Source organism: Salvelinus sp. IW2-2015, linkage group LG28 (assembly GCF_002910315.2).
Source record: "Salvelinus sp. IW2-2015 linkage group LG28, ASM291031v2, whole genome shotgun sequence".
Lineage (NCBI taxonomy): Eukaryota > Metazoa > Chordata > Actinopteri > Salmoniformes > Salmonidae > Salvelinus > Salvelinus sp. IW2-2015.
The window spans coordinates 11,145,143-11,161,431 of record NC_036868.1 but is presented as its reverse complement, the minus strand read 5'-3'; the positions used below and the strand labels follow the sequence as shown (position 1 = coordinate 11,161,431).

Here is a 16,289-nt window from a genome sequence, read left to right as displayed (position 1 = left end):
GGCTCTGCAAGTACAAAGCGCGATCTCTCAAACGCCATATGTGGCGTTAACAACAGATTGTTGGACGTCTATGAACACGCTGTCATATATCACCGCAACGAGCCATCACATTAATGAGAAGTGGACATGAAGTTCCATGTTATTACCACTGAGAACAAGGAGAGGCACACAACAGAGAACCTAAAACAGTATTAATACCCTCATTGCCCAGTGGGTGGGGGACAGCAGTAAGGTAGGTAGCCAGCCAGGATCATGTGGATTAAACTGCATTGCCCCCTACCGGTCATACACAGGACCATATCTGAATTGTGAATTCCCGTCATTTTATTATTCATATCCACCACTCTTGACAACGTGTGTTCTGAACGTGCGGAAATAATTGTGCGTTCTGATACCTGGCCCAGACCGGTTTCAGGGACCTCGGCAACCAGTAACTTGCCCCCATTGACCAAGCCACTTGGGGTACTGTTGCCACAGTAAATGCTTGGGAGGAGGGCCCCGAGCCAAACAACCTTTTGACGAAAAAGGCTCATCCAAATACATCCGCCTGTCCCTCTCAGGAATCCAGAGAAGCGGCACGTTTATTTGGAAGCACTGTGCTAGGATTAGCCCTTTAATCTCTGGAGTGAAGTAACTCGCCACTCATCTGTAAAAACTTTAAACAGGGGTAAGCGACACTTCACCGCTGCAGGACAGGAGATAAATACCTTCATCCAAACCTGGAGGAACTCTGCTTTGGAGAGAAAACACCATTAAAGGCACGTTACCACCAAATCCAAAGATGACTGATGTCAACAGATTCTCACTTTGAAAATACTCCAGAGCATATCAGGAATAGTGCATAATCTCTGCCAGCGAAACCAGCATGAGCCTAACTCGGCTGGTTAGTCTTTTTGAACTGACTCTTACCACTGGCCATCTTACTCAAACAAGAAGCACTGGCTACGAAATCAAATCAAATCTAAGTTTATTTGTCACGTGCGCCGAATACAACAGGTGTAGACCTTACAGTGAAATGCTTACTTACAGGCTCTAACCAATAGTGCGAAAAAAAAGGTATGGTGTGTGTGTGTAGGTAAGTAAAGAAATAAAACAACAGTAAAAGACATTTGAAAATAACAGTAGCAAGGCTATGATAGACACCGGTTAGTCAGGCTTATTGAGGTAGTATGTACATGTAGGTATGGTTAAAGTGACTATGCATATATGATGAACAGAGAGTAGCAGTAGCGTAAAAAGAGGGGTTGGCGGGTGGTGGGACACAATGCAGATAGCCCGGTTAGCCAATGTGCGGGAGCACTGGTTGCTCGGGCAAATTGAGGTAGTATGTACATGAATGATAGTTAAAGTGACTATGCATATAAGATAAACAGAGAGTAGCAGCAGCGTAAAAGAGGGGTTGGGGCGGGCCAGCAATAGTCCGGGTAACCATTTGGTTACCTGTTCAGGAGTCTTATGACTTGGGGTTAAAAACTGTTGAGAAGCCTTTTTGTCCTGGACTTGGCAGTCCGGTACCGCTTGCCATGTGGTAGTAGAGAGAACAGTCTATGACTGGGTGGCTGGGGCTTTGACAATTTTTAGGGCCTTCCTCTGACACCGCCTGGTGTAAAGGTCCTGGATGGCAGGCAGCTTCGCACTACCCTCTGAAGTGCCTGCGGTCGGAGGCCGAGCAATGCCCTACCAGGCAGTGATGCAACCGGCCAGGATGCTTTCGAGTTGCAGCTGTATAACCTTTTGAGGATCTCAGGACCCATGCCAAATCTTTTTAGTTTCCTGGAGGAATAGGCTTGTTGTGCCCTCTTCACAACTGTCTTGGTGTGTTTGGACCATTCTAGTTTGTTGTTGATGTGGACACCAAGGAACTTTAAGCTCTCACCTGCTCCACTACAGCCCCATCGATGAGAATGGGGGCGTGCTCGGTGCTCCTTTCCTGTAGTCCACAATCATCTCCTTAGTCTTGGTTACGTTGAGGGTAGGTTGTTATTCTGGCAACACCTGGCCAGGTCTCTGACCTCCTCCTTATAGGCTGTCTTGTTGTTGTCGGTGATCAGGCCTACCACTGTTGTGTCGTCTGCAAACTTAATGATGGTGTTGGAGTCGTGCCTGGCCATGCAATCTTGGGTGAACAGGGAGTACAGGAGGGGACTGAGCACGCACCCCTGGGGAGCTCCAGTGTTGAGGAAGAGCGTGGCAGATGTGTTGCTACCTACCTCACCACCAGTGGGTGGCCCGCAGGAAGTCCAGGATCCAGTTGCAGAGGGAGGTGTTTAGTCCCAGTTCCTTAGCTTAGTGATGAGCTTTGAGGGTACTATGGTGTTGAATGCTGAGCTGTAGTCAATGAATAGCATTCTCACATAGGTGTTCCTTTTGTCCAGGTGGGAAAGGGCAGTGTGGAGTGCAATGGAGATGCATCATCTGTGGCTCTGTTTTGGGCGGTATGCAAATTGAGTGGGTCTAGGGTTTCTGGATAATGGTGTGATGTGAGCCATTACCACCTTTCAAAGCACTTCATGGCTACAGACATGAGTACTACAGGTCTGTAGTCATTTCGGCAGGTTGCATTTGTGTTCTTGGGCACAGGGACTATGGTGGTCTGCTTGAAACATGTTGGTATTACAGACTCAATCAGGGACATGTGTGAAAATGTCAGTGAAGACATCTGCCAGTTGGTCAGCACATGCCCGGAGCACACGTCCTGGTAATCCGTCTGGCCCCGCAGCCTTGTGTATGTTGACCTGTTTAAAGGTCTTACTCACGTCGGCTCGGAGAGCGTGATCACACAGTCGTCCGGAACAGATGATGCTCTCATGCATGCCTCAGTTGTTGCTCGCCTCGAAGCGAGCATAGAAGTGACTTAGCTCGTCTGGTAGGCTCGTGTCACTGGGCAGCTCACGGCTGTGCTTCCCTTTGTAGTCTATAACAGTTGCAAGCCCTGCCACATCCGACGAGTGTCGGAGCCGATATAGTATGATTAAATTTTAGCCCTGTATTGACACTTTGCCTGTTTGATGGTCGTCGCAGGGCATAGCGGGATTTCTTGTAAGCTTCCGGGTTAGAGTCCCGCACCTTGAAAGCGGCAGCTCTACCCTTTAGTTCAGTGCGGATGTTGCCTGTAATCCATGGCTTCTGGTTGGGTATGTACGTACAGTCACTGTGGGGACGACGTCCTCGATGTACTTATTGATAAAGCCAGTGACTGATGTGGGTATTCCTCAATGTCATCGGAAGAATCCCGGAACATGTTCCAGTCTGTGATAGCAAAACAGTCCTGTAGTTTAGCATCTGCTTCATCTGACCACTTTTTTATAGACCGAGTCACTGGTGTTCCTGCTTTAATTTTTGCTTGTAAGCAGGAATCAGGAGGATAGAGGTTGTGGTCGGATTTACCAAATGGAGGGCGAGGGAGAGCTTGTACGCGTCTCTGTGTGTGGAGTACAGCGTGATCTAGAATTTTTTCCCTCTGGTTTCACATCTAACATGTTGATAGAGATTGGTAGAACTGATTTAAGTTTCCCTGCATTAAAGTCTCCGGCCACTAGGAGCGCCGCCTCTGGGTGAGTGGTTTACTGTTTGCTTATTTCCTTATACAGCTGACTGAATGCGGTCTTAGTGCTAGCATCTGTTTGTGTGGTAAATAAACAGCTACGAAAGGTATAGCTGAGAACTCTCTAGGCAAGTAGTGTGGCCTGCAATTTATCACAAAATATCTCTCCTTCAGGCGAGCAAAATCTAGAGACTTCCTTAGATTTCGTGCACCAGCTGGTGTTTGCAAATATGCACAGACCCCCCCCCCTCGTCTAACCGGAGTTGCAGTTCTATCCTGCCGGTGCAGCGTATATCCCGCTAGCTGAATATCCATGTCGTCATTCAGCCACGATTCCGTGAAACATAGTATATTACAGTTTTTGATGTCCCGTTGGTAGGATATTCGATCGTACCTCGTCTAATTTATTGTCCAATGATTGCACGTTGGCGAGTAGAATTGACGGTAACGGCAGCTTTCCTACTCGCCTTCTGCGGGTCCTGACGAGGCATCCGGCTCTTCGTCCTCTGTACCTGCGTCGCTTCCCTTGTGAGTAGGAAAGCTGCCGGGTGTTTGGAGAATATCATGTGAGTCTTGCTTGTTTTTGAAAAAATCTTCGTCTAACCCGAGGTGAGTGATCGCTGTCCTGATATCCAGAAGCTCTTTTTCGCGGAAGATACGGTTGCAGAAACATTATGTACATCGTGAAAAAAAACATAATAGCACAATTGGTTGGGCACCTGAAAACTGCTGCCTTTTCTTCCGGGCCATTTCATCAGCACAAGCTGAGCAGAAAGTTCGCACTATTGGTTAGAGCCTGTAAGTAAGCATTTCACTGTAAGGTCTACACCTGTTGTATTCGGCGCACGTGACAAATAAACTTAGATTTGATTTGATTTCGTAGCCAGTGCTTCCTTGTTTGAGTAAGATGGCCAGTGGTAAGAGTCAGTTCAAAAAGACTAACCAGCCGAGTTAGGCTCATGCTGGTTTCGCTGGCAGAGATTATGCACTATTCCTGATATGCTCTGGAGTATTTTCAAAGTGAGAATCTGTTGACATCAGTCATCTTTGGATTTGGTGGTAAACGTGCCTTTAATGGTGTTTTCTCTCCCAAAGCAGAGTTCCTCCAGGTTTGGATGAAGGTATTTATCTCCTGTCCCTGCAGCGGTGAAGTGTCGCTTACCCCTGTTTAAAGTTTTTACAGATGAGTGGCGAGTTACTTCACTCCAGAGAYTAACAAGGGCTAATCCTAGCACAGTGCTTCCAAATAAACGTGCCGCTTCTCTGGATTCCTGAGAGGGACAGGCGGATGTATTTGGATGAGCCTTTTTCGTCAAAAAGGTTGTTTGGCTCGGGGCCCTCCTCCCCAAGCATTTACTGTGGCAACAGTACCCCCAAGTGGCTTGGTCAATGGGGGCAAGTTACTGGTTGCCGAGGTCCCTGAAAYCGGTCTGGGCCAGGTATCAGAACGCACAATTATTTCCGCACGTTCAGAAACACAGTTGTCAAGAGTGGTGGATATGAATAACATAAAATGACGGGAATTCACAATTCAGATATGGTCCTGTGTATGACCGGTAGGGGGCAATGCAGTTTAATCCACATGATCCTGGCTGGCTACCTACCTTACTGCTGTCCCCCACCCACTGGGCAATGATGGTATTAATACYGTTTTAGGTTCTCTGTTGTGTGCCTCTCCTTGTTCTCAGTGGTAATAACATGGAACTTCATGTCCCACTTCTCATTAATGTGATGGCTCGTTGCGGTGATATATGACAGCGTGTTCATAGACGTCCAACAATCTGTTGTTAACGCCACATATGGCGTTTGAGAGATCGCGCTTTGTACTTGCAGAGCAATCATTGTAAAATTGATCCATCAGGACTGTCAYGACATCCTCTACCATTGACAATGGCTGCATATCAACTGCAATCATTTCTGTAATCAGCACTGGGATTTTCTCACTCTGTCCCTTATCGCACTGCTACCAGCAATGGGTTGGGTCTCACGGTGCCTCCCTTTCAGCATTACATCTGTACTGCCACTGTAGCCCAATTCCACCTCGCAAAGTTTGAATTTCATCACCTTCTCATTTAACTTCTCGAAGTATTGCTATTCAAGACTTCGCTGCTTTCGCTTCCTTGTTTCACTCTGCCATTTTTCCAACTATGGCAGCCGATAACGACGTGCGGTGCACTTTATATCCTTGGCAAATAATTTGAAAGATGCATATCTCCTCCTAGTTACAGCATTGTTGCATTAGGTATTTGTTTAATTTAAATSTTTGCCTTTATGATTATTATGATCCGGACCTGTTAGTGGTAGTTTTGTGATAACTGCATTGTGGTTAGGAWTTTTTTCTAAACGTTCACAATTCCAAATTAGTTTAAACGTCACACCTCTAGTGTCCAGTGCGCGCTTTACGCACATACAGTGCATTCGGAAAGTATTCAGACCCCTTCACGTTTTCCACATTTTGTTACGTTACAGCCTTATTCTAAAATGGATTAAAATTATATATAATAATAAAGAAAAAGAAATCGCAGCAATCTGCACACAATACCCCGTAATAACATAGGAAAAACAGGTTTTTTGAAATTTTTACAAAGAAAAAAAGGGAAATTACGTATTTACGTAAGTATTCAGACCCTTTGCTATGAGACGTGAAATTAAGCTCAGGTGCATCCTGTTTCCATTGATCATCCTTGAGATGTTTCTACAACTTGATTGGAGTCTACCTGTGGKAAATTMAATTGGTTGGGCATGATTTAGAAAGGCACACATGTCTATATAAAAGGTCCCACAGTTGACAGATCATGGCAGAGCAAAAACCAAGCCATGAGGTCGAAGGAATTGTCCGTAGAGCTCCGAGACAGTATTGTGTCAACGCACAGATATGGGGAAGTGTACCAAAAAATTTCTGCAGTATTGAAGGTCCACAAGAACACAGTGGCCTACATCATTCTTAAATGGAAGAAGTTTGGAACCACCAAGACTCTTTCTTGAGCTCTCCGCCTGGGCAAACTAAGCAAAAGGGGGAGAAGGGCCTTGATCAGGGAGGTGACCAAGAACCCSATGGTCACTCTGGCAGAGCTCCAGTTCCTCTGTGGAGATGGGAGAACCTTCCAGAAGGACAACCATCTCTGCAGCAGAGTGGCCAGTAATAGGCACATGACAGCCCACTTGGAGTTTGCCAAAAGGCACATAAAGGACTCAGACCATGAGAAACAAGATTCRCTGGTCTGATGAAACCAAGATTGAACTCTTTGGCCTGAATGCCAAGCGTCACGTCTGGAGGAAGCCTGGCATCATCCCTACGGTGAAGCATGGTGGTGGCAGCTTCATGCTGTGGGGATGTTTTTCAGCTGCAGGGACTGTGAGACTAGTCAGGATCGAGGGAAAGATGAATGGAGCAAAGTACAGRGAGATCTTTGATGAAAACCTGCTCCAGGGAACTCAGGACCTCAGACTGGGGCGAAGGTTCACCTTCCAACAAGACAATGACCCTAATCACACAGCCAAGACAACACAGGAGACACTCCCCATCCAACCTGACAGAGCTTGAAAGGATCTGCAGAGAAGAATGGGAGAAACTCCCCAAATACAGGTGTGCCTGTCACACCCTGATCTGTTTCACCTGTCCTTATGATTGTCTCCACCCCCTCCAGGTGTCGCTTATTTTCCCTGGTGTATTTATCCCTGTGTTTCCTGTCTCTCTGTGCCAGTTCGTCTTGTATGTCTTTCAAGTCAACCAGTGTTTTTTCCCATACTCCTGCTTCTATTCTCTATTACTAGTCCTCCCGGTTTTGACCTTTGCCTGTTTTCTGRACTCCGTACCCGCCTGCCTGGCCATTCTGCCTGCCTTGACCACAAGCCTGTCTGCCACTCTGTACCTCCTGGACTCTGTACTGGTTTTGACCTTTTGTCTGTCCACGACCATTCTCTTGCCTATCCCTTTTGGATTGAATAATACATATGAAAGACTCAAACCATCTGCCTCCTGTGTCTGAATCTGGGTCTCGCCTTGTGTCCTTATAGTGCCAAGCTTGTCGTGTCATACGCAAGAAGACTCAAGGTTGTAATCGCTGCCAAAGGTGCTTTAACAAAATACTGAGTAAAGTGTCTGAATACTATTTATTTTTAATAAATATGCAAAAATGTCTTAAAAAGCTGTTTTTGCTTTGTGATTATGGGGGTATTGTTTGTAGATTGATGAGGGGGACTTTAAAAAAATAAAAAATAAATTGGGGTGAAAAGTCAGATAGTTTATTTTGATTGTACAAATGCTATGGCATAGGCTAAATCTGTGTCTGGAATAAATGCAGGCAGCAATAGCTAGACATGCATTAGGGTATTTATTAGCCTATTTCATTGATATTTGAACAGAACTAAGTAAGTGAATCATGCGCATTTTCATATGTCGTTCTTGTTCTTTGTACTCTGAGATGGTCATCACTATTTACCACAGCCACAAARTCATAAACCCTGCCTATTTCTACAATGTATCTTCTTAAAATCTGATTTTATACCTAACCCTAAACCTAACTACACTGCTAACCTTATGCTTAACCCTAACCTTAAATTATTWWTTTTATTTTATTTTTTCTATATAGCCCATTTTTACTCGGTGGCTGTGGTAAATAGTGGAAACGCTCTGAGATGCGTTCTGAGTGATAGTGCAGTAATGTGCACTTGAGATATAGGCTTTACAGGCATTTAAAGCACACTTCTGGGTTTTCCGATCATGAGTGAATCCTATTATGAGTATCAAGTGTGACGGAGACGAATAGTAGTTTGACGAGATCGGCACACCCCTGTTTATAACTGTACGTTGTGTGGATGGAAACAGCCTGACCATACACACACACACTCCTCTACAGCCCACTTGTCATTCTAATCACAAACGCTGCACTTGGCTAAATGTGAATCTCTACTCTCCACTATCTCTGACTGCACCGATACAGCTTTCTTGCCGCTACCATCTTTTTAAAAAAAATCACAGGCCCAGTCTATACTAGCAAGGCAGTTTTAAAGTGCTTTCTGAAGCAGAAGTTGTGGAGTCTGACTGACAACCTGTAGCCAGCGCCGTGCTGCTAAAGTGCTGTTGTGGATTCCCTCTCACAGTGTAAAAATCAACACAGCCTCACAACCAATCCCTGGAGCCACATGGCAAGCCATGTGCTGAGAACTACTGTTCAACAGAGGCTATGTTCTATCTGATGTCTGCTCTGTCTGCAGGCCAGGGGTTTGGAGATCAGAGCCTTTCTGCTTATCACCAGGCAGGAGGAGTGATAATGGGTCTGTGAAGGGCTGTTGTTTGCGTAACCCTCTGGAGAGAGTTTCTGCGAAATGTTATTTAACGCTTCAACTCCCTCCCTAGCACTTTCTATCCATCCCTCTCTTTTTTTTTATATATCCCTCTCCCTCTCTCTCTCTCTTTCTCTCTCCCTCCCTTTTCTTTCTCTCTCCCTCCCTGGCACTTTCTCTCCAATTCTCCCTCCATCTCTCATCTGTAGGAAAGAATCTGCACCCTCTTTCCGCCACAGAGTTTGAGTGTCAGGAATGAATAAAGCCTTTTCTATTGTAAACCTGCCTGTGCTCTTTACGTCACTACCCAGCAGAGAGTGATGGCTTTCCTCGAGAAGGCAGTCATGGGTTGCTTTTTGGAGCATTGTGTCAAGCGCCGCACACCGCCATTTGTAAAATGATTTACCGCCAGTGAAAGCCTCAGGTATTTTCCAAAAGGGCTTTTAATTAAGAAGTGGCTAAAGGCTTTGGAGGGGAAAGTGTGCTCGCTCTTCCAGTGACTGGAAGTCTGGTAATGACTGTCTTGTAATGCAGCAGAGCTGCTACAGTAAAACTGTTCTCCTGTTCTCTAAATAGGGCCTGTCTACCAGGAAGCTGGAGCCTGGGGGATTGGGAGATGCCAGTGGTGGTGGTTGTGGTGTGGCCAGGTGTGGTGGTAGGAAGGGGTCTGCAGGGGGAACTACCACTGGGAAGAGGAAGGGGCTGCTGTGGGCCCCAGGCGCTCTGTCTCTGGATGCTGTTGAGGAACACACACACAAACACACACACACACACACTAGAGGCAGATGGTGTCAGAAAGCTGTTTGGTGGTTGTTGGTGTTGATGATTGTTTTAAGGGTGCTGATAGTGTTTGAGAACAGCTTTGCGTTGAATCGTGAAATCATCTTGTTATTGACAGATGGCCTTTTGAATTCAGAGGAAGACTAGTAATGATGACTCATAGTAAACAATGAGCCATGTTACAGTACATTATGCCAATTTGACGTGTCTGTGCATTCGTTGTGAGGTGAGGCCATCATCCTGACCAGGCAGTGTGTCCTGTCTTGCCCCAGCGTTCTGGAGAGGATAGGAGCGCGGGCTCTGGTGGCCCATGTCAGGACGTTTGCAGACTTCCTGGTTGATGAGTTCTCCACGTCGGCCGGTGGCCAGCAGCTCAACAAGTGTATCGAGATCCTCAACAACATGGTGTGGAAGTACAACATTGTCACGCTGGACAGACTCATCCTGTGTCTGGTAAGGGCGTGAACATTATTTATAATAAGGGTTAAATGGAGAAAACCGGACCTCTCTGAAATGAGAGGTTTAGCTAAATATATTTGAACTAAACCCAGTCTTAACGCTTGGAAACGTGACCCTCCCCTATACCCAAAATAATGAATTTAAACAAAGTGGATAGCAGAGAACATGTCTACTGTTAACCCTCACGTGTTGGACAGCCCAGAGCCTTAGATATGCAGTTTTAGAAACTGTTCTTCGTCCTGTGAGCATTACATGGTAACGCAGTAGGTTTCATAGCGCACCGTGGACAAGAGTAGGGATGGAAATATCTCCTTTATAGTAAAAGCCTTGCATAAATCTATCATCGTATTTGCAGGTCCGAGAAAAATAGCATTTTATAAACATTTCATGCAATTCTACGTCATTTTACATATTAGCAGAATCTTTTTTAATACCACAGAGCAGCCTGGTGACCTAATTGCCGGCGAGAGGGAGCACACGTGACAGTATTTTACAGCTTGTTTGCACTGTTATAGATCACTTTATATAATCGAATTTGTATTATTTTCTTAAACGTCTTAAGTGGTAGGCCTGTCCTTTTTGACATTTTCTTTAAGAAGAGGTAGRCCTATGGCATACCCTCTGAAACCACCTCAATTCCAGTCCTGGTTTTAACTTAACAGCTTTTCACTGACTCGGAGGTAGGCTCTTTAAAGAGTGCATGGTGGGTGGAGGAATTGACCGACAAATCTATGGATATAGCAGCCTATAGCCTAATTCCGTCTATCAAACAGGTAGGCCTACCTGTTATTTATTAAATAGTAAGAAATAGGCTACAATACAAATCCCTCTTTGTTGTTAAAGTCTAATTAAAATGAAGACTGTTTAAATGAATTATGACTACTCGAATTTACCTACTTACAGCACCATGAGCTGTCCATTTCTGATTTATTTTTTTATTTAACCTTTATTTAACTAGGCAAGTCAGTTAAGAACAAATTCTTATTTACAATGATGGCCTAGGAACAGACAGAGATACACTGACAGAGACAGGTTAACTGCCTTGTTCAGGGGCAGAAGACAGATGTTTACCTTGTCAGCTCTGGGATTCGATCTAGAAACCTTTCGGTTACTGGCCCAACGCTAGGCTACCTGCCGCCCCTATTATGCCACGGCTGCTGCTTCAACTTTCAGCACCACAGTGGAAGTTACTCGAATCTGGCTTATTGTGAAGTCAATAACTCTGATAAATACATCATGGGCAAGAAACATATTGTTCGTTATATAAAATCAATTTTAGTAGTAGCAAGCTATCAAAGTTGACCTTCGGTTCTCCTTCTCAAACTGAACAAAACATAGGCTATAGGTACGCAAGAGAGTGGAAGAAGCCTGGCATTCGTCCTGAACTGCCATCCTAGGCCTACACAGCACAGCATTGGTTAGGCAGCACACAAAACGTTTTGATCAGCAAGAGCAGAACAGGCCGGAGCTCTAGATTGGAATATCCATTGCAGTTTGTAATGCAGCCTAGTTGGATTTACACCATCCCAGCAGCGATCTTAGACATATAACTTGGCTCTGTGCTTCCCCCGATCATGCATTTTGTAGCCTATAGGCCATGGGTCATTTGATTTAGACCACACTATAGGCGCACTTGATATTGCGAGCCCAGCGGAGAATCAGAGATGAAAAGCTGCATCGGGCACACATCTATATACACTGAGTATACCAAACATTAGGAACACCCTCCTAATATTGAGTTGCTCTCAGAACAGCCTCAATTTGTTGGGGGCATGGACTCTCCTTCTTTAAGGCCAGGCACCACAGGCAAACATTTTGATTTTGCTTCCATCGGTCAATTTTCAGATTTTGGGATATTTTACTATAACTTATATAACAACTACTATGACTTCCCTACTTTCATAAAATGTAAAAAATAAATCGGCAATAATGTATATAAATACTTGATTTGTATAATTTTATCCCAACTCTGTCAACTACACCTAGCATTCCCTGTGTTCTTGTTAGCATGTTTCATGTAGATATTCAACCACAATTTTAAAACTCTCCATGTTGAATCATATATCATTCAAAAGCTTGTTTTCCGGAGCATATCGTTAGCTAGTCCATACATGGCGATATGCTTTGTAGACGTAGGGCTTTGTGCTGAAATATTAGTAATTTCCTGACATCCGATTGGTTACTGGCATTTAAAGGCCCTTTCCGGCAACCTGATTTGTTAAAATGCCTCACGTGCGCGCAGCACGTCCTTGTTTGAAAATATCTCTGGCGAAGGATCTACGTAAAGAGAGACCAAATGAGCAAATCTCGAAGAATATACTAACAGTATGTGAATAAAAATAGTCGAGCTCAGTTAGCCAATGCGAGAAAAGCATTGAATGAAAGAAAAAATTWGCCTGATCAGCCGATCGAGRCAGTGGCAGTACAGGTAGATGAGCAAAAGGAGGTAGCCGGCAGCAGCGCGTCGASACGCAAATGAGTTGAGACGAAGATGACAGCTAGCAGCGATCAACCAGTCAACAGCCAGCCAACAGTGGCTTTTATTYCACGTCACAAATAAACCAACTTGTACATGATTTAATTTGCCCTAAGTGTCTACACACTAGACTGAAAATCACCATTGACCCCACCAACCAGGGATTCTGTAATTCTGTCATGATACAATGTGCACACTGTGAAGGTGATCGTGATGCATTTAGAAGGAGTGTTTACACTTCCTCCAGGCTGCAGGAGTGCTCCAGGGGAGATGTGGCATTTGACATAAATATGAGAATTTTTCTTCTAGCCCACGAACTTGGACTTGGTTATGCAGCACTTAAGAAAATAAGTCCTAGGGATTMCTTCCTTGTGTCTCAGCTCATATCAGARACATGACAAGAGAGTGCCAGGTAAATAAAAGGGGAGTGTAGCCCATTATTGTCAGGTGACTTGCTGTGTATAGATTTCCTTGCTCCAGCAAATGTATTCAAAGTGAATAAACAGAGTGATAGGAAAACATAACTATACAATGAGACTGTCACATTGGCCWACATTGTCATATGGCTGTAGCCTACTGTGATTACTGAGAAATGATCTTTACATAAAGTAAATACATGCTGATATGCTAATATTTACATAGGGTAACATGCTGATATTTAGTAATGCGGTTATGACTGTAATGTCGACAGACATCATAATAAGTACCCCCCCCCCACACACTTTAGTTGCAGAGATTCAGAGAGGGCTACAGTCAATGCCATCATAGACATAGACAATCATGTATCCTTTGATGGCACTTTGCACAAGAGAGKATTCACTTCCAACTACGGGATAGGTGTGTGCATAGACATTGCAACAGGTTTAGTGATAGACTATGAGGTGTTGTCTTCATACTGCCATGCATGTGTGATGAAAAGGAAAAGTGGAATTAGTGAGGGGGAGTTCAGGGAATGGAAGGATTCACATGCAGATGACTGTGCTCAAAACGTATCTGGTTCGAGCAAAGCAATGGAGCAGGAATCAGCTAAATGCTTGTGGGCCAGATCAGTCAGTCGCTACCACTTTCGTTACACCAAGATGCTCTCAGATGGTGACAGTACTGCATACAATGCAGTTATTAAATTAGATCCCTACCCAGGCATTGAGAAAGGGGAACTAGAATGCATCAATCATGCCCACAAGAGGATGGGTACAGCGCTTCGTAAACTTAGTTCAGAGAAACACCTTGGGGGRAGAGGTGTAGGGAAACTCACTACACAAAAATGTAAGAGTCTGCAAAACTATTACAGGGTTGAGATTCTTGATAACCAGGGTGATGTAGAGGGCATGAAGAATGCTATCTGAGCTGGTCTTGTCCATTCCATGTCAACAGATGAAATCCCTAATCACGGTAGATGTTCGTCATCTTGGTGCTGGTACCAGCGAGCCCTAGAAAATTGTGAAAATCCACCCAGTCACAAAAACCATGGAGGCCATACATTTTTTAATATTGAGGTTGCACAGAAAATGGTACCTCTATATCATAGGATGTCAAATGACAACCTCCTCAAAAGAATGCAGCACGGAGGAACCCAGAATGCAAATSAATGTCTGACCTCTAATATGGTCGCGATGCCCCAAAACTGTCTTAGTGGGCAAAAGCCACAGTGGACGAAATCCCAGCCAGTATGGCAGTAGCCACCTTCAATGAGGGAGCCACTGCTATATCAAATGTGATGGACAAATTGTGGCTTGACAGCACCTTGGTGACACTGGAARSAATCAGAGAGAAGGATGCGAGGCGTGTTGTGAGAGCTGATGCTGCTTCAACGGAGTGTGCCAAGCGTAGGCGCAGGTCCCATGACACGGTCAAGAAAGTAAAGCGGCACTAGCAACAACTCAAAGAGGGCCTTACATATGGGGCAGGCATAGCTGATTAATGTTCTGCACATTTCAACAGCCATACAAAATACTTGTATGTGACAAATTGAGCAAAGCGATATGAGAATTTGCCCAAAACTGCATATTTGCCCAGCAGACCAGTATTCAAAGCATAGAAATATATTAAACATGTTAATGTGCAAATTTATTTGTAAAAGGTATATTTGATGTTTATTTGTCAGTTTTGAAGTGATATATGAATAMGAGTTTAATTAATGTGACAAATGGTCATATTTATGGAAAGTACATTTTAATTGCATTAGTCTATCTTTATCGGCCATTTTCTGAAAATGACATATTTCCCGTGTGCCAATTCATTCTGCTCAGTCTTCCAAGGATGTACATTCACATTATTCCACACACAGGTTCTTAGGTCTTATAGTCAGACTTTTACAGACTTTTACAGCTTTTTTTATATCTTGTGTCGTTTWGATTTTAAGTGGCATTTTATATGTAAATATATGAACAATATGCATCAGTCATACATGTGGAGTGTTTATCAATATTTTGATAAACTGATCTGTAAAAGTCTGACCATTGAGTATCTTATCACAATAATAAAATGTAAAAATTCTGCCTTGAAGCAATGTGTTGAAAAAAATGGATTCTCGTAATATGCAAATTAGCGCATATTAACGGAGGTTGTCTCATTTGCATATTTTAATGTTAAAATATATCAAACTTGTAATACAATAATGTTGTATTTATGTATACTTTCAACTGGTAAAGATTCAGTCTGACTAGACTAAATAAGAAAAAAAATCCCTATTAGCCTGTGGTGCTTGGCCTTAACCTGTCTCCTCCCCTTCATCTGCACTGATTGAAATGGATTTAACAAGTGACATCAATAAGGGAGCATAGACTGACCAGATAAAAGCTGTCATGGAAAGAGCAGGTGTTCTTAATGTTTAGTATTCTCAGTGTATACTGTAGCCTAATAAGCAACTAATTCTAAATTCAGAAATTTCATCAATTACGAATTACATGACCCTCTGCTGGACTAGATTTAAAAAGACTAAACCCTCCCCGGGACTGAGATTTTCMTCCAGGTAACCATTCTGTAAATGTCGATCCATCCCTAAGGATGAGACAAACAGATTTAGAACTATGGTCCAGTCATATGTTTGACCTCTATTTAAGTCTTTGGAAGCTTCAATTACATTGTGATAACACACATTCATATTTCTTTGTTCAATATTCATCTGTGTCGGTTCAGAATCAACCCCCGGCTCGCACTTCCTTAGTAATCAACTCATACACCATCCTACCCATCTCCTACAAGATGAATATAACGTTAATTTACAAGCTCTCCACTCTCATAAACTACTAACGCTCCTACGCCCTGTTACCACCTACAAAACCCAGCATACTCATCATAATTTTCAAAATCTCAACTAGACCATACTCTATCTTTATCTTACCCTTTATATAACTCTCTTCTCCCTCTAAGTTTGTTACCCTCTTTTCAAACCCATGACATATCTATCCCATAAACTGCTTAACCCGAGATAATATAATGTATCTCCCGAAACCTGAACATTTGCTACTGTCCTGACCTTCGAGCCCCACTCCCTATTAACCTCTCCCTCTTTCCCATTACTTCCCTATTAACCTCTCCCTCTTCCCATTACTTCCCTATTAACCTCTCCCTCTTTCCCATTACTTCCCTATTAAACCTCTCCCTCTTTCCCATTACTTCCTATAACCTCCCTCTTTCCATTACTTCCCTATTAACCTCTCCCTCTTCCCATTACTTCCTATTAACCTCTCCCTCTTCCCATTACTTCCCTATTAACCTCTCCCTCTTTCCATTACTTCCCAA

General features: G+C 43.8%; 1 pseudogene; it reads left to right on the top strand.

Annotated features, from left to right (window-relative positions):
• Window positions 1-16,289, top strand: part of LOC111954089 (mediator of RNA polymerase II transcription subunit 23-like) — a 40,588-nt pseudogene that overhangs the window by 16,653 nt on the left and 7,646 nt on the right.